This window comes from Ochotona princeps, chromosome 14 (assembly GCF_030435755.1).
Source record: "Ochotona princeps isolate mOchPri1 chromosome 14, mOchPri1.hap1, whole genome shotgun sequence".
NCBI lineage: Eukaryota > Metazoa > Chordata > Mammalia > Lagomorpha > Ochotonidae > Ochotona > Ochotona princeps.
The window spans coordinates 16600475-16620450 of NC_080845.1; the positions used below are offsets into that span (position 1 = coordinate 16600475).

Consider the following 19976-nt stretch of genomic DNA (forward strand, 5'->3'; position numbering starts at 1 on the left):
CAAACACAATGGAAGGAAAGGACAGGGGAGAAGGGGAAATGGAAGACTTCTAAGATTAGAAGTGAGGGACCTGGCATGATGGCTCAGTGGCTAAATCCTCGCTGTGCAGGTGCCAGGATCCCATACGGCCACCGGTTTCTGTCCCAGCTGTTCCACTTCCCACCAGCTTCCTGCTTATGGCCTGAGAAAGCAGCAGAGGATGACCCAAAGCCTTGGGTCCTTGTATCCATGTGGGAGATCTGGAAGAAGCTCCTGACTCCTGGCTTCAGATTGGCTCAGCTCTGGCCATTGTGGCCACCTGGGGAGTGAATCAGCAGATGGAAGCCCTTTCTGTCTCTCCTCTCCGTAAATCTGATCTGCCTTTCCAATAAAAATAAATAAATCTTCTAAAAAAACCCCCGCTATTCCTCTGTGTGAAATGTTAACATAATAATACACTACTGCCTAAAAACTACCAAGTTCCACCACTGTCACTAGGGAGTATGAGATTCAGAAGTCTTATCTTGTCCATATCTTACAGCTGTACTCCAAAGCCCACTGCTTTCCCATCTCTGATACTCCAAGGAATAGCAGAAAGAACAGCTCTTCTTTGAGCTCATGAACTCCATGCCAGACACGGTCCTGTTTGACCAGCCATGCCCCACTTCACTCTCCAGCAAAATGGAGTGATAGCAGCTGTTCTCATCTATCCCTCCCAGATATGGAGAACCAGACTTTGAAGAGGGTTGAGCAGCTATCCACAAACACTGGGTCATTTGATTGCCAGTACTTCACTGTCTTCTTACCATGAAACTCCAATATTGGCCCCAATATTTCCTCCCATCTCTGAAGCAGAAAACAAAAGGAAGGTGAAGGGTGCACTTGAGAAGTGAGTCGGGGATGGGAAATACCCTGCCTTTCAGATAAATGTAATTATTATTATTTTTTAATTAGATTTCTCAAGAATTTTTTTGACCTCCAGGAACAAAGAAAAAATTCTAAACACTTTCATTTAAAAAAAAAAAAAGACCTATGGAGTTACAAAACTCAGGCTCACTAGCACCAAGATCCAGAGGCTGACAGGAACACAGCAACCACAAGGTTTTCAGAAAAAGGACTGTGTACTGAGCACTTGATTGCAAACCAAGCCCTCAACACTCAAGGGTTGGGGAAAACAAGCTCTTCAGAGACCCAAGGACATTGGTGTCACCCAGGCAGCTGCTCAGGAACACAGAGACAAGAAGAAGGTCTCGCAAAGTTTCAAGAGAGAGAAAGTAACCCAACAGAAGAGTCTAAACAGAGACTGAAAACATGGCTGTAAGTGCAAAGCCACTCATGTAGAACTCCTACAAACATGAGGCAGAATCTTCTCATCTGGAGAGAAACTCCAGGTTACACTCCGAACAGCTTAGAGATGGAGGAGGTGGAAAGTGGAAGTGCATCTGAAGGTCAAATGGTTGTAGGCGGAGGGCACTCCTGGAGGGAAGTTAGTGACACTCTTGTCCAAGTTTTAATAGATTGATTAAAAATTTAAGCACAGTTTAGATTACAACTTCCAAATCAACAAGAGCAAAGTCAAAGTGGGAATGGGTAAGCAGTAGGGGGAGGAAGAAAAAAAAGAGAAGATAGAGAAGAGTAAAGAGCACAAGACACAGAAAAAAAAAACAAATCACAGAAAACCAAATCCAAAATAATGCATTTGGCCTCACAGTTCAGATACCTGCGTCCCACGGCGCAGCATCTGGGTTCAACGCCTGGCTCTATCTCCTATCCCCAGTTTCCTGCTAGGAGCCAGCAATGATGGCTCAAGGGCCTGCATCCCTCTACCCAAAAAGGACACCGCAACTGGGTTCTGGCTCTTGACCTCAGCCCAGTTCTGGCATTGAGGCCACTTGGAAATGAATTGGCACATGGAAGCATTTTTTCGTTCTCTCTCAAATAAACCAACACTGAACAAGGAAAAGACGTTGACAAACAAGTGATTATTGTAAACGGAGATAGCATATATATGTCTCCATTAAAGGAAATGATACCACAGATTAAAGGATAAAAAAGGAGGTCATGAAATAAATGAAAGACCTAGAAAGGGTAAATAAAACGATGTATGAAGTCATCTCTGAGGAACACTGAACTCTAGTCTTATTTTCATACAAAAAGTAAAAAATAGATGTATATCATCACATATGTCAATAAAATGTAGAAAGGGTAACAGATCCCAAGGCAAGCATGAAAAACAAATTGCAGAGGACAAAAAGACTTTTTGATAGAAAACTCAGTGATCCAAAGGCTATAAGGTATTAAACTTTAACATAGCCATAAAATGTGGAGCAGAAATCACGGAAAATAGAAGAAATAGGGAAAATTATTTTAATTGGAGATGTTAGTATATTTCCCAGGAATGGACAGGTTATGAGATTTAATAAAAACAAGGCAATAAAGCATTCAAAAGACACAATATACCAGTTGGAGATACTACACATCTTTTCAAAAAAAAATCTGTGAACTGTCACTAACTGATCAGGTAACAGGTCACAGAAAAATTTCAGGTTTTTCAAACTATAAATTATATAGGCCATATTCTCAAATCATGAAGCAATAAAACCAGAAATTCAACAAAAAGACAGCCACACAAAGTTGAACCATTTGGAAATGGAAACCAAAAGTTATTTAAAGGAGTATTTTTGAAAAGAGAAATTAAAACAAAGTTCAGACTATTTAAAGATGAACAATGAAAGTACTATGTAGCAAAACCCACAGGATGTTTCCAAAGCTGTCACTCAAAAATAAAGAAATGAACTAAGAAGAAAAAAAATAAACTCAAAGAAAGCAGAAAATGAATAAAAATATGCAGAAATTAAACAAGTAGAAAGTAAAACAAAAGCCTTTGTAATAAAAGCAACAGCAGTGTCTTTGAAACTATCAATAAAACAGCCAAACCCACCATCCTCCACATGTCTGGCCATGAAAATGAAAAAGCTAAAATATTAGGAAACAAAAAACTGCCTGTAAGTACAGAATAACAATGAGAATGGAGGCAGGGAGAAAAGACACTTTATATTAATAGTTTTAAGATCCATGGAAATGCAACATTTTCTCAATAAAAACTAGCCAAAGCTGACTCAAAAGGAAACAGAAAACTTAAACACATCAATATAATTACAGAAAAATGTGGAAGTAAAAATTATTAGGAATACTCAAATCAGTTTACTGTCAAACTGTATCAAATCCTTTATAAACAGGCATTTTGTAAATTGTTGGGAAAGAAGGGTAGAAGGAATCATTTGGGTCTTACTACAAAGCTCATGTAATTCTCATATTAAAACATTATTTTCCTAATAAACAATATGAAATACAGAAAGCCACGGATAAATCTTAAACGAAATGCATGCTCAAAATTCCAACATAAATTTTAACAAACAAAATATTACATGAAATTACAAACAATACAACTGCAAAAAACATCAGTCTAAGTTTTCCATAATGCACTTAAAAAAAAGTTACTGAGTCCATAAGGAATATTTTAAGATTTTCACTAATACTAAACAATGTAATACCACTCCAGCTAAAGTCTGGAAAAACCAAATTGTCCAATATCACTGAATATCACTTTCATACTTTCGTTCTTTTGCAGAAGCCAGACAATGTTAAAAATTTGGGGAAAAGAGCAGAAAATAAAAATCTTAGGGTAAATACTCTACCATCTGCAGATATAACTGTCTCCCTTAAACAGCCCCACAGGTGTGTGGGTGTTTGGCGCAGCAGTGGAAATATTGGAACCCCACATCAGAATGCCTGAGTGAGACTGTTGGCCCCTGCTCCCGACTCCAGCTTCCCGTCAAGCCAGACCCTGGAAGGCAACAGTGATGACTCCAGGAATGAAGCTGTTGCCACTAACCTGGGGGACTTGGATTGAGTTCTTGGCTCCTGGCTCCAACCCCAGCCAAGCTCTCAGCACTTACAGGCATTTGGGAGGAGGAAAGGGTTGAATCAGTGAGTGGGAGCTTTCTCCCTCAATATTCCCCTCCCCCCCAAAATCAAAAGAATCAACTGAAAAACTGTGTTCAGAACAACAAAGAATCGAGCAGTATAAATAGATCTGGGACAAATCTTGCTAAATCAGCGACTTTCTTGCATACCACCAATAACCACTCAAAAAAATCTAGTAATAGGAGGAGTCTCACGCCTCTGAGTAAGACAAGCTATAAAACACCAACAAACAAAGCCATTAAAACATGTACATGACCCATTCGATGACTGCAAACATCATCATCAAAGACTCAATGATGAAGAGCCATGGTCCTGCAAAGGCAGCCTTAGCATCACGCATATATCTGTGCTTTCAAGATTCATCTATGAATTCAACGCGACTCCAGCCAAAATTCCAACAGGATCTCCAGGAGACTTTGCGGAGTTCATACAAGGCTTGTGCAGAAGAATCATTTTTATTTTGTTTTTGTGGAGTCTCTAGCATAGACTCTGTACTCAAGAATAACATGGGCTATTACACTGAGGTCACCCAAGCAGCAGAACCAACAGTGCAGAACTGGGGATATTGATGGTTGTAAAAGACCAGACTGCAGAAGCAAATTCACGAATTTGGGAAACTCCAGGTGTGGATTCCAACATCAGACTTTCCGGAAACACCACATTCAATGAGCAGATGCACTGAAAAAGACTCAATATCACTTCTAGGTGTTTCTGTGACAAAATTCTGAGCTGGAATATCATGATAAGGAACCATCATCAAACTAGCCTCAAACTGAGGGACATTGTACAAAGCCACCAGCCTGCACTCCCAACAAGCGCCAAGGCCACGAAAGACAAAGACAGATGAAAGAATCCTCTGGATGACAGGACACAGGAAGTGTGAGGACCACCTGGGATACAGGATGCCCTTTCCCACGAAGATCAGTGGCACAGCTGGTGATGCAGGAGTAAGGCCCACAGCCTGTCTAGCAGTGTCCTCTGAGTGCTAACTTCCTGCTTTTCACTACACCCATGACCATCCATTCTCTCTTTTTAGGAAACACATCCTAAAGTACTAAAGGGTATCAGATCTGCAATTTTGCCTCAAAAGGCTCAGAGAGCTTTTTGTCAAAGAGGGAGGGAAAGTGGAAAAGAGAATGACCCAGACAGTGAAAGACCATTCTTCCAATTTATTATTATTATTATTATTATTTTAATTAGAAAGGCAGATCAGATTTACAGAGAGGAGGGGGTGAAAGATCTTCCACCTGCTGGTTCACTCCCCAGATGGCCACAATGGCCGGAGTTGAGCTGATCTGAAACCAGGAGCTAGGAGTTTCTTTCAGGTCTTCCACAATAGGTGCACCATCCCAAAGCTTTGGGCCATCCTCTGCTGCTTTCCCAGGCTACAAGCAGGGAGGGTCCTGGATGGAAAGTGGAGCAGCCAGAACACAAACCGGTGCCCATTTGGGACCCCAGCACTTGCAAGGTGAGGATTTAACCACTAAGCCATTGCACTGGGCCCATTCTTCCAACTTTTCTGCAAGCCTGAGAAGAGGTTAAAATGCAAAAATACATGTTGCAAGGCTCTTGTGATAGTTACAGCTTCATTCATATTTAGCATTATTAGAAAACATGGCTGGGCATCAGGGATACCAGATTCTAGGTTGCTGCTGCCTCTTTGGAAGAAAGGCAATGACACTAGGGAAGAAGGTCTGCACTCTCACCATCAAGTTTTATGTTAAACAAAATCAGATAAGGTAAAAACAAATACATAAAGTTTATGCATGACTAGATAAAAGCAAGACACCTGGAAAAAAAGAAGCTGAAAAAAATTCCAGATGGATGAAACCAAACAAAGATGGGGAGGTGTGCGGGGGAACATTAAAAATAGACTAACACAGGAGATTTTCAAAGAAAGAATAATGGGATGAAGGGGTATTTCTAAGCATGTCCAGAAAACAGAAAGTATACTAATGACAAGAGAAATAATAATATTCAACCACACAGCAGGATCTGTTCTAAGCAGTATGTGTGGAACAATCCACGTGACCTGAATAACTGCCCACTGTCCTGGTCAGTAGAGATAAGGTGTCAATGACAACCTGATTTCAAATTCTGTACCAATTCACAGCCTTGCTTTCCTGAGATTCAATGATTTGACAGACAGAGAGACTGACCGACGGACGTGGAAAGTGACTCAGACGCCTGTGAGAGCTGGGGCTGGGCCAGGCGCAGGTCAACAGCCAGAAGCTAGTGACTTGAGCCCTTGAGCCAGCATCACGGCCCCTGAGGGTCAGCCAAGAGCAGCAAGTTGAAGTCAGGATCCAGAGTCAGGCCCCAAACCCAGACACTCCCACCTGAGACAGCCACATCTTGACTGCTATGGTTGAGGGAACTGGAGAAACAATCCAGGAGCGCCCAGATTCTAGAAGATTCCCAATGACCCTTTCTTGGCTTCACAGCGGGAACCTCATGGATTGCTATTTCAACCTCATATCAACATCACAAGCTGTGTGTTTGTCTTCCCGTTTTCAAGTTGACATGACTGAGGCTCAGATGCTGAGTGAGAGCTGCTGGAGGCCAGACACACGCTCAGCAGAGTTCAGATCTGGACTCAGATCTGTGTGCCTCGGAGCCTGATGCTGACCAGCAGTCTGCGGAAGCACGCAGACTCCTTGGCCATGTACCCTCAAGCCATCACTCTAGTTCCTGGGACAAGCATTATCAAACCAAATACGGACTTGTTCTGGGAACCAATTCTTTTTTTTTTTTAACATATATTTTTATTACATTTCATTTTTTTTAAATTAATTACATTGCATTATGTGACACATTTTTTATGCACTGGGATTCCCCCCGCCCTTCCCCACACCCTTCCCCCACGGCGGATTGCTCCACCTTGTTGCATTTCCATAGTTCAAATTCAGTTGACATTCGTTCATTGGAGGTATTTACCAAGCATAAAGTCTAGCATCTTATTGTCCTGGTAAGTTCAATGGTTTCTTGGTGAGACCATCTCTGGTCTGAAGGTAGAGCCGGTAGAGTATCATCCCAATCAATTAAAAGCCCCAACATAGTATTTCCAACCATTTACAACATTGTGGCATTAATTGACATGGTATTGATTAACCAATATGTTAATAGGAAAATGCAGGTTCTCAACCACAACCTGTGACTGCTTCAAAGACATTTCAATTTTGGTTTATATTCAACCATGTTCTATACACCTTAAAATAGCTTAGATTGCTATTCAGCTGTCTCGTGCCTATTTTAATTTTAGTCTTTAGCAGTTTATAGCATTGAAGCATGATTTCGCTGAACCTGGCTGTTTTTTGGGTGGTCTAACTCTATAATTCTAACAGCATATATGTCAACAGTTTAGGTGAGCATGTTTAGGAGGGGTGTGCAGAGAAATCTTCCATACCCCAGTTAGGAGTAATTAATCTTTGTGTCCCACCCAGTGAGGTATAAGTGCATCCCCGCTGACCGTTTCCTGTCTGTTTCTAAGCTTTCCTTGTTGTTCTCTATCTATTCTAGTTTTGTTTGTTTGTTTGTTTGTTTTGAGGGGTTTCTGGAGCGCTCCTGATGGTTATTACGAGAGGGGGTGGGGACCCAAAATTGGAAGCAGGCAAGGACCAAAGAAAGCTCCTCTCCCTAGTCTCTGGGAACCAATTCTGCTGGGACCACCTGAGCCATCTCTGAGTCCCAATAGGCAAGGACATGATTCATTCAACAAGTATTCGTTGAGCAACTATTATGCACTTGTTCCTGGGGATGCAGCTGGGCATTAGCAAGACCTCACCTCATCCTCAAAGGTCACACCAAGGAAGAACTGAGTGCAACTGGAGAGTACGAAGGCAGGATGAGATTTAGGCTTTCAGCTCTAGGCCCAAGCAGACTCTCTGTCTGAACTCAAGTGGTGTGAACAGCTTTTATCCTAAAGTGGATGTGTGGGATGCAGTCAGAAGTCCTCTCCTAGACCTGCCCAGTGTTAACTTCTCTAACAATACACTTATCCTTGGCAAGGTGCTTTCTTGAGTAACTGCTGCACTTGATGTAATCTGGGAGGGCACATCCACTTCCTCCCCAGAGGAACCAACCAAGCTGCTCAGCACAATCATGGTGTGTCAGCCTGCCCCAGGACAAAAGGTAGTTTCCCTCCATGCAAGGGGACCCTGTTCCACAGCCCCACACCTGCCACAGGAGTTTGCCACTAGGGTACCCATAGTTTCTCTCCAGCCTGACTAGTACATGGGCCTTGGAGCCTTGTACAAAATCAGCTTGTGGGTCTAAGATCACCCAGGCCTGTGCTACCCAACTGGTATGGTACGTTGAGTGTAACTGAAGCATTTTTGAGCCCCTTTTCCCAGGCTCTCCTGCCACTCCTTCTGGGAACTGCCACAGCAAATAACCTACATATAAGAAGATGAGGCCAAAGCATTGTGAAACAGTGGGTTAAGCCACCACCTGCAATGCCAGCACTCCATACGGGTAACTGGTTCAAATACCAGCTGCCCCACTTCCAATCTAGTTCCTTGCTAATGTGCCTGGGAAAGCATCAGAAGACCACAACGAGTTCTTGGTTTCAGTCTGGCCCAGTTCTGGCTATTATAACCATTTGGGGATAAACCAGCAAATGGAAAAATCTCTGTGTCTCCCTTTCTGTAACTCTGCCTCTCAAATAAATAAATCTCAAAAGAAAAAAAAAAAAAGTAGAAAGGGCTAAACAGGATACCCTGGCAGTCCTCAGCCTTGCATACCTCAGCCACTGCCAAGTGCATCCTCCTGCCCAAGATCCTCCCTAGCTCCCCCTGTCAGCCTCAAGTCACACACAACAGGAATAGAGCTAATCCATCTTGTAGGTTATCTGCTTGTTCACAAAGTGCCAAGAGCTGGAGGCTGAAACCACAGGCCTGACTGCAAAATTACAAGGGCACATCGGCACGCCCTGAGAGGCCGTGTCACCTGCCGACAAATCCCATTTCAGGGAACACATTTGCAAATCCCTCTGGAAACATCTTCATGGCTTAAGGATGGTGCTGCTTTGGTGAAAAGAGCTACTAAGGATCTGCAGGTGTTTTCCAGATCCAAGCCCCAGGCTCACCCACATGCAAGGCACTCTATTGGCTTAATCCTCACCATTGACAGATTTTGCAAATAAGCAAGAGTTGCCTAGGCAAGGTCAACCAGCGAGTGACAGGTCCTATGGGAGGCTCCTGCCCTATGTACAGACTGATCCTCCTTCAAAGCAGTGAAGCACAGGGCCCAGCACACTTGCCACCAACTTTGGGTCGATGCCTCCTCAGCTTTGTCCACCATCACCATGGACCCATGAGTCTCAGCTCATCATCTACCTCACACTGTAGCAACCTGAGCAACTCACAGGACACTCTGGCCAAACTGCTCTTGAATCTCCTTTCTTCTAAAGGTGTGCCAGATCCCGACCTCTTGCCAGCTCAACCTCCTACTCCCAAATTACATGCTGGTCCTGGCTCTCACCATGGATGCAGCACACACAATCTGAATTCTAAGCATCCCATCCCCAGATGCCCAGACGCTTCCACAAACCATGGAAGCTCTGAGACCTCCAACCCCCAATGCCCCTTTCTCCCTCATACTTCTCCCACTGCTGTCACTCCCAGCTAAAGCCACGCCACCTCTCCCTCTGCAAACCCGTTCAGTTCCTGGCTTTCTCAATCCTTTCATTCCTTGACAATCCCCACTCACCTTCTCACCCAGTCTACTCTTGGCCTACCTGATACAGCCACACGGATGGCTTCACTTTAAATTCATGACCACAGATCTCCAGTGGGCCCTTAGGACAACCCAACAATTTCCCTCCTCCATCAGGCTCAGAGAGGAGCATTTGAGTCTCGCCTTTCTCCGCAAACCTCAAACCACCTGCTCTCCGCAGATACTACTTTCCCCGAGAACACAGATGCCATCAGAAGTGAACCACTCATCTCCCCACCACCAAACCTCACCATCTAGCCCTCAGTGCCCTAAGGAGTCCTCCTGCCAGCTCACTGCCCTGATGCACTGCCTCCTGCGTTGTAGTGGTGCTGGCACCTGGTTTCTCTCACCAGCCCAAGTTCACTGCCTGCTCTTTCCCCTCCTCTCTCCCCCAGCATGGATACCACTCCCTTCTCTCCCAGTTCCTTCCCAAGGCATGGAAATGGCCTGTTCCCTCAGTACCCCTGCTCAGGCCTCCCTGCACCCTTACCCTGTGGATTTCACAGCAAATGTGTCCAAGCTCACTGGCTCCAGCTCCTTAAATGTCTTTGATTCCACTCCTTTCCAGGAGTGGCACACCCCTCACCCTAATCACTTCACTCTCTCCAAGGCTGCTGGTAGCTGATGTCACCAAACATGATGATTAATGCTCAGTCCTCATCTTTGTAATGAATGTGACCAACCTTGCCTTTTCTCCTCCAGGTTTTAAGCAGCCCTCTGCTCTGGTTTTCTTCCCACTTCCCTAGCTGCTCCCTGGTCCCCTTTGTTTCTTCCTCCTCCTCTTCCCAGCTGGGGTTCCTCTCTACACACTCATGCCTCAGCTCCCACAGACAGATGCCACCTACGTGATGCTGATTTGCAGTCCTGAGCAGTGCTTGTCCAAGCTCCTGGCTCATACCCACCTGCTGATGGAACATAAGTCCCGGGAACCTCAGAGGCATCTTAGACTTTGTGTATCTCAGTAAAAAGCCCCAACTCCTCAGCCAACAGGAAATCAGCCCAACTGAGCTCTTTAGCCTCAGCTTTACATACAAATCCCTACATCAAATATACTTCAAATGTTTGTGTCCCCCTACCCCCTCCTCCCAGCGCCGGCACACACTGCCTGTTCTGGCTGTGAGGCTCCTGACCTGCTCACCCAAAGTTCCCCTACTTAATCCTCAACACTGCTCCATTCCGTGCTCCCAAATGGCCTGACTCCCTAATATGAGAGTGTTCCTGCAGGACAGGGAGCGCCTCACTCCTCTGTACTGAACTCCCAGCAGCCGCTCTGAGGTTGGCTGAATCACTGATTGATGGGGCTCCCAGCCAATTAGGCCATAACCCACTCCTGACTCTGGTTCCCACCACTACTTGGCACCACACACTTCCTTACTGCACCAGCCACATAACCAGAGACTGATGAATTCCCTCCTTACAAACTTCTCCTACTTCTAAATATAACCATTCTCCCCAAGTTCTAGCCAAGAAAGCAAAAGTCCATGTAATTTCCACGGTTGTCTCATAATTCTGTCAGGGAGAGTACAACAAATGCACAATTTTATGGAAATATGTGTGCACGCTTATCTGGCCTTGGTTTCCTATTCCTGTCCCTAAGCAAGGTGGCAATCCGGCGCAAACCATTTCATGAGAAAATTAGTCCCACTAGAACTCATAGAACTGAGCCCAGAAGAGCAGAACCTCAATATCAGCACAGACACATTGGGGACCACCATGGCCATGGACATACACAAAAGTCAGATCCAAGAAGGGAAGGCACAGAACCAGGGCCTCCTTTATGCTTGAGGGCAGCTTCTTACCAAGCATTAATGGACAGAAGTGGGTACCTGCTACTGGACCCACTAACTCACTCAGCAAACATGTGTGAGCACTTCATCTCTGTATGGTCCTCCAGAGGGTCCATGCCACATGCCTGGATGAAACTGCAACAGATGGAAGTCAAAATTTTCTTGCCATTCAGTCTGCTAACTTTCACCAAAATTAGATCCTTCCTGTCCCCAGAGACTTCAGTAATATCAAACATAAGGAGCAAATGAAAACCCCTACAGGTATCTCTGTTGCCCTCAAAACCTTAGCCTTCCAGAAGGAAAGCAATCTGTAGAAGCTCTGGCTTCAGAACCTACAGGGATTGTGTGATAACAGGTCTCCTCCAAACAGAATGCACGCATGCAGGTCATGGGTCTATCCTACCCTGGGATGGCCCTTCTCCCAGAACACCAGAAATACACAGGACAGTCCTCTTATCAGAGGAAATGCTTTGTCAAGACTTACTCACCAAGGGAGAAAAAGTCCAAGGTACGTGTGCTCCGAGTGCCTAGACATTCACACAGTGTCCCACAACTGCTGTTCCCATCATTCCCATTAGAAATTCATTTCATTGTTTAAAGGCAACAACAAAGACAAAGCTGGCATTTGCAACAAACCCCATGAACACACAACTATAGCACCCAATCATGTCTGGGGAGGCATCTGTCTGGGGAGGCATTAGCAAAGGAGTGTGTGGTTCCTGGAGCAACAGAATGTGGGAAGGGCATTAGGACCATCTCGTCTACAGCACTCAGAAAACAAAGGCCCAGGGAACACAACTCATTCACATCTGGAACACAGCCAGCCCAGCTACCCACCATCTGTCCCCCTTGAGAGGCAGGGCTGCTAACCAACCAATGCCACATCCTGAGATCTGTCTGGCCAGGCTAAGCAGAACCAAGAGGGAAAGAAAGGCAGCAGGCATCATGGCACACAAAGTCACCGGCTGTTTGTCTCCCAGTCAACTTAAGGATACCAAGTTCCTCTAGCACAATTAGGACATAACAGAACATCAAAACCTATCAGGTGGTTTCTTCCAGATTCAGCTCCGACTTGTTAAGAACTCAGATGTCATGACTCTGCAACTCACAGCAAGAAAAAAAGTCTGAAGAAACTGAAAATCAACAACTTTTCTTACCCAAAGGACACACAAATGTGGAGCAAAACAGCCGACCAGAGCGTGAAGCAGCTGGGTCTGAGGGGCAGCTGGGATATGGGAGCAGTGACTGCCTAATTCTTAGAGACCTGAACATAGACTTGCTTGAGTCTTGAAAACTTCCAGGGACCCAGGGAGCCACCAAACTTTCCTGTGGCTGAACTCCAGGTAGGGGATGGACAGTAGCCATGCGAAACGCACCAGGTGAAGCAGACACTTTGAAATAGCACAGTGTTCTCCAGAGTAAGGGTCTGCCCTAAGTGAGATGACGTTATCCTAGACCAGGGGGAGGTATGAGCAAGAAGACAATCCCAGACATGCCATCATATAAAAGAAGGAAAGGGTAAGCAATGCTTTGGAAAGTCACAGTCCAGGGACCCACCCATCGGTTTAGAGAAACTTCTATTCATTCCTAAAAGTATAGACCATCTCCTCACCCAAAAAGATCCAGAACAGCTTACAAATGAGAAAACAAAACACAGATTCCACTTGAGAAGGAGTGTTTAGGGAAACCATACAATAGACAAAAAAGAAAAAAATCGACAACAAACAGCCACAACAAAATAAAAATGGATGTTTCTGGCACCCACAGCTTACAAAACCATTAAACACAACCTTCTTCCTAGCCACATAAACATGAAACTTCACATCACATTCCTCCAGACCACAGTTCCTATTTATTACCAAAAAGATCAAGTCTGGCTTTGAACAAAAAAAAAAATTAAATCCTAAGACACAATGGGGAGGACACAAGAGTCTCAAGAGATACAGCAGGCAGGAGAACCAGGCTGATAGAGAACACAGACCTTTGGAGCTTTTAGGTCACTTTAAATATCTATGACTAATCTGCTATAGACCCTAGAAGAAAAATGTTTATCATGCAAGAACAGACAGAATTCAAAGCATCCAAAGAAAATGCGAGAAATAAAATACAAAGCAACAGAAATGAAGAATGAGTTTGCTGGAGTCCTCACCAAATAGACAGCAGCTGAAGAAGAGGAAAAAAAAAAATCACTGAGCTGGAAGAGAGTTCAGTAGAAACTACCCACACTGAAACACACAGATATTTTAAAAAGAAAAAAAAGTAAATGAGATAGCAACTTCCAGCTTGAAAAGGCTCACTCCAGGGCTTCACAAGAAAAAAAGGTTGTAGAGCAAATCACTGACCAAAAGAAAAAAGAAAAAGAAAAAATAAAATAAACAAACAGAAAAACAGAGACAGGTTCATCAAAAGAAACAGGGTTGAAGGTGCTACTGGACCCAGTAGGCATAACTGCTGGAAACAGCCTGCAGAGCCAGAAAGTGCCCAGACAAGACTCAACCCTTCCACGACCTTTAACTCCAGGAGCCAAATGGGCTTCTCAGGGTGATATGCTTAGCTAGGAGTAGGGAAATAGGAACAGTTCAGAAATACAACATCCAGAACATTCTGTTCTAGTCACAGAGGGCCTATACAACAGGGAAACTAACCAGGTGGTTTTTACCAAGACCTGACTCACACTGGGGAGAGGTAATGTCCATGGCTAGTGCCTCAGAGTCTCCAACACAAGGAAAGGAAATAGGCAAACCCAGCACCCTCTAGTCTCCCTATCTCATCCCAAAGGGGAAAGACACTGAGGGTCACAGTCCAAAGGCACAACCAAACAGCCAGCTAAAAGGCTAATGAGCAGATCTCAGAGTGCCTCTCCACCACGTTGGAGGGCTCCTCAGTAGTGGCAGAATCACAGCCTAGCACCGTGAGGCTGAAACATGGTATGGTGTCTCTAGAGAAACGAAAGACGACAGAGGAGATGAAAACAAGGACCCCAGAAGAAATTCTAGCCTCATAAACCCAACTCCCAGCCAAGTCAACATAAAACCTCCCACAGAAAGTCTACTGTTACTTGGTGAGTGGTTTCAACCTCACACTAAAAATACTGACTGCCTCAGTACCTGATATTCATAAGATACAGCTTTCATAAACAAAATTACCAGGCAGACTAAAAGGCAAAATACAGAACCAGACTCACACATGACACATATTTGCGAATCTGAAAGAATTCATATTAGAAGAGTTTTAATAGAAAAGGCAGATGATAACTGTTAAGTAAAGAAATGGAAAATGTAAGACAGAATCAAAAGAAAATGCTAAAAAGAAACCACACACTGAAGAGAATGAAGAATGCAAAGGGAGGAGGAAGTAATATCAAGAATCGGGAGACAAGCACAAAAGATAAAACATGCATAAGGAGGTTACCAGAAGGAAAAGAAAAAAGAACATTACAAATATCGGGGGTAACAATGGCTGAGAATTTTCTAACATTTGTCACAGACATTAAACTATAGGTCAGGAAGCTCAGACCACACAAAGAACAGTAAAATTCAAAAATAAGCACTCTCAGTGTACCAAACTGCAGGAAATGAAAGATAAAGTAAAAATCATGAAAGAAGCCAAAGGAGGAGAAAATGCTGGACATATGAGAGGAACAAGGAAACAATCACATCAGACTTCTCCTTACAGACTATGCAAGCAAGGACAGTCGACCACAACGTTTAAAATATTGGAAGTATTTCTACCAACCCAAAAATCTGTTCCAGTGAAATTATCCTTCATAAATGAAGGGTAAAGACAAAATTCGAAGGATACTGTTGCCAAAATACCTGCCTTCCAAGGAATATTAAAAGGAATTCTTCAGAGAAAAGGAAGAGAGAATAAAGAGAGGCCCAACATTCAGGGGGTAGGTGTTAGGTCTAGCTGTTAAGATGTCAGCCAAGGGCTTGGAGTGATGGCTCAATGGCTAAATCCTCACCGTGTAAGCGCTAGGATCCCATATGAGCACTGATTTGTGTCTTGGCTGCTCCACTTCCCATTCAGCGTCCTTCTTGTGGCTTAGGAAAGCAGTGGAAGATGGCGCAAAGCCTTGAGACCCTGAATTCATGCGGGAGACTTAGAACTTCCTGGCTCCTAGCTTCATATAGGCTCAGCTCTGGCTGTTGAGGCCATTTGGGGATTGAACCAGTGTATGGAGGATCTTTCTCTCTCCTCTCTGTACATATAAACTGGTTTTCCAATGAAAAGAAAGAAAGGAAGGAAGGAAGGAAGGAAGGAAGGAAGGAAGGAAGGAAGAAAAGAAAAGAAAAGAAAAGAAAAGAAAAGAAAAGAAAAGAAAAGAAGAGAAAAGAAAATGCCTGGTAGTCTATTTTCAGCACAAAATGGCAAGTTGCTATTAGCTGTCTTGCAGATGTAGCAAAACTCACTAGGAAAATGGGATGTTAGAGAATTGCCAGCTCACAAAACAAGTTCAAGTACAGAGAAAGAAGGAAGCAGGTAACTTCGTAACTTAGGTGACATCTGTATACCCCAATCAAGCCCTAGACATTACGGCCAACTGAGGAGTAGAGTACCAGATGGAAGATTGCAAATGCTGTGTGTGTGTGTGCGTGTGTGTGTGTGTGTGTTGTTCTCTGTAACTATTCCAGTCAAATAAACAGATCTTAAAAAATAGAGAGACTTGGGTGCAGCACAGTAGCCTATTGGCTAAAGTCCTTGCCTCGCACGTGCCAGGATACCATATGGGCACCAGTTCTAATCCCGGAGGTCCCGCTTCCATCCGGCTCCCTACTTGTGGCCTGGGAAAGCAGTGGAGGATGGTGCAAATCCTTGGGACTTTGCACCCACATGGGAGACCCATAGGAAGCTCCTGGATCCTGGCTTTGGATAGCACAGCTCCGGCTGTGGCAGCCACTTGGGGAGTGAATCAGCAGACAGAAGATCTTCCTCTCTGCCTCCTCTCTTTATATCTGACTTTCCAATAAAAATAAAATAAATCTTTTTTAAAAAGTAAAGAAGCTCTCAGAATGGAATAAAAAACCAGAAAAGATCCAACTATATGCTGGTCAAAGAAACCCATTCAGGGCCCAGTGTGATGGCTCAGTGGCTAAATCCTTGCCTTGCATGTGTTAGGATCCCATGTGGCATCAGCTCGTGTACATGCTACTTTACTTTCCATCCAGCCCTCTATTTGTGGTCTGGGTAGCAGTAGAGGATGACCCAAAGCCTTGGTACCCTGCATGTGAGATACCCAGAAGAAGTTTCTGGCTCCTGGCTTCAGACTGGCTTACCTCTTGTCTTTGCGACCTCTTCAGCAGTGAACCAGATCTTTCTCTATATATCTCCTCCTTTCTGTAAATCTGCATTTTCAATAAAGATAAAAAATCTTCAAAAAAAACCCAAACCCATTCAAATATAAAGATATAATATGTTTGTATTAAAAGCAAAGGTATGGAGAAAAATTTACCATGCTAGCATTAATTGGAAGAAATTTGTAGTAGTTATATTAATTTCAGAAAAAGTGGAAGTCAGAACCAGAAGAAATATCAGAGGCAGTTAGGTACAACATGATAAAAGGATCAATTTTCCAAGGAGACATAATAGTCTTCAACATGCAAGTGCCTAACAACATGCCATCAAAACAGATGAGGCAAAAAAAGAATTGCAAGTGAAACAGACAAATCTACTACCAAAATCCTCTTTCAATAACTGACAGATACAGCAAGCAGAAAATCAGTCATCAGACAGTTAAAACGAACAGCATTCTGATCAACTGGATCTAACTGAAACACATGGTATCCTTCACTCAGCAACTGCAGACTACACAGTTTTCTCATGCCAACATGGAACACTCACCATGACAGACCTTATTTTAGGCCTCACAACACACCCTAATAAGTTTAACAGATAGAAACCACATAAAACAAGCTCTTAGGCCAAAATGGACATAAACAAGAAATCATTAACAAAAGACTGATAGAAAAGTCCAAAATACTTGGAAATCAAGCACACTTTTAAATAATACACGGGTCATAGCAGAACTCTCGACGAATTAAGGCCTATTTTGAACTACATGAAAATGAAAACTCAAATGAACACTCATAGAAAGCAGCACTTACAGTGAGTAGAGGAAATTTCACAGCATTGAACGTAAATACTAGAGAAAAGGAGGGGCCCGTGCTCTGACAGCTGCTGCCTGCAGTGCTGGCATCCTATTTGGGTACCAGTGAGTCCTGGCCCTCCACATTTGGTCCAGCTCTCTGCCAATCAGCCTGGGAAAGCAGCAGAAGATATCTCAAGTGTTTGGGCCCTTTGCACCAGTGTGAGAGACCTGGAAGAACCCCTTTGCTCCTGTTTTCATACTGGTCCAGCTCCAGTCATTATAGCTACTTCGGGAGTGAACCAAGATGGAACAGCTCTCTTTCTCTCTCTCTCTCTCTCTCTCTCTCTCTCTCTCTCTCTCTCTAAAGCTCTTTCAAATAAATAAATCTTAAAAAAATAAAAAAACAAATAACTAAAATTAACAAGCTTAGTATCTACCTTAGGAAACTAACTGAAACTACAGGAGCAAAAGAGTCCCAGAAATCCAAGGCAAGAAGAAGAAATAATCATAAATAGAACAGAAATCAACAACACTGGAAACAGGAAATGAACAGACCCTAGTAATGAAACCAAAGGCCAAGTCTTCGAAAGGATCATTACAATTTACAAACCTTTACTAAGAAGAAGCCAAATTAAAAAAAGGGACGACATAAGTTATTAACATCAGAAATGTAACAGGGGCTATCACCAATGGTCTCATGGACATTAAAAAGATAGTAAAAGAATATTATGAATAACTCCTAGCCCACAAATTTGATAACTCAGATGAAATGGACCAATGACAGAATTTACCAAAACTCACACAGGGAGAATTAAATCATCTACATATGCCTGTCTATACAAGACACTGAATTCTTAGTTAATAACCTTCCAAAAAAGAAGTTATTAGGCCCAATGGAAACGTCTACCAAATACTTAAAGATAAAATGATACCAATTCTTTACCCTCTCTTCCAGGAAATGGAAATAAAGGGAACACTTGTTAACTCAATCTACAATACCCGCATTACTCTAGAATCAGGCAAGACATAGGAAAGAAAAACTAGAGACCAGTATCTATTCTAAACATAAGCTCAAAAATCATCAACAAACGAATAGCAATCTAGATCCAAAAATGCATAAAGTACACATCCCAACCATATGATATTTATTCCAGGTGTGCAGGGTTGTCTCAACATTTGCAAAGCAATAGAATTGTCCAGTGTACAGTGTGATGGCTCAACAGGCTAATCCTGTACCTGTAAGAACTGACATCCTATATGGGCACTAGTTTATGTCCTTCCTGTTCTACTTCCAATTCAGCTTCCCTGCTATGGCCTGGAAAAGCAGTGGGCAATGGCCCAAAGCCTTGGACCATGCACCCACATGGGAGACTCAAAAGAATCTTCTGGTTCCTGGCTTTGGGTTGCTCAGCTTCAGCACTGAAGCCATCTGGGGAATAAACCCAGTGGATAAGTATAGGATATCAGAGGGGAACTACAAAATTACGATGAAAGGAATCAAAAACAACCTAAATAAGTGGAAAGACAGCCCATGTTCATGGAGGAAAGATTAAAGATGTCAAAAAGATGTTAAAGATAGTTAAAATTGTCAGTTCTTCTGAACCTTACCCACAGATTCAATACAATACCAATCAAAAACCCAGCAAGCAATGTTGTGAATAATGACAAACTGATCTTGAACTACACATGATAAGGCAAAAGAGGCCTGGAATACCCAACTTTAAAACTGCAAGAGACAAAGACAGGAGTATCAACCAAAGAAGAAAAGTAAATGAGCGAAACAGGACAGACCTGCACAAACACAGCTTGCAGGTCTCTGACAAAGGCATCAAGGCCATTCCATGAATAGTCTTTCCAACAAGTGATGCCTGAACAACTGAACATCCACTCACCTGCCCTGACTCTGGCAAACAGCCACCCAGCACACGGACTTTTCTTGCAGAATGTAAGCTGTCAACTTTCCTTCCTTCTGCCCCATCCAGATTCTTCTTTCATGCCCAAACATTCCCTAGTGAGACCAAACCTTCAGAGCCCCTGGCAATCTCCACCACCAACCTACAAGTTTTCCTCAGTCCTATTTATGCTCCAATTTCTTCTTTTCCTTTTGTCTATTACACTGCTCCCAGAAGGCACTATATTAATCTTCTCGTCCCTGCTTTATCCCCAGCATGTACACAGATACCCACTAAACACTTCCTGAATGAATAAGGTTTTAAGGTATGCACCTTTCATATGTGTATTGAGTACATATCAGAGAGTACCCACAAATCAAATATTAACACATGCAGGTTTATCGCTGGGTGGGAAAGCTGGGGATGATTTTGACTTTTTTTTTCTTTTTTTGCTCATCTGGACTTTCTAGCTGTTCAGCAGTGAACAAGTCTTGCTTTGGATCGCAAACATAACAAGGTAAGTCCAAA

General features: G+C 43.4%; 1 protein-coding gene across 6 annotated transcripts in view; it reads right to left on the reverse strand.

The window, feature by feature from the left end:
- The window catches only part of ZNF618 (zinc finger protein 618), a 155732-nt gene that overhangs the window by 94922 nt on the left and 40834 nt on the right, over positions 1 to 19976 (reverse strand). The window contains exon 1 of one of the 6 annotated variants that reach the window (XM_058672375.1): positions 11532 to 11771. The exons of the other annotated variants lie outside the window; for them this stretch is intronic. The gene's annotated coding sequence lies outside the window, so the exon portion shown is untranslated. Of the gene's footprint in view, positions 1 to 11531; positions 11772 to 19976 lie in introns of those variants that run through there. 6 annotated transcript variants of the gene reach the window in all.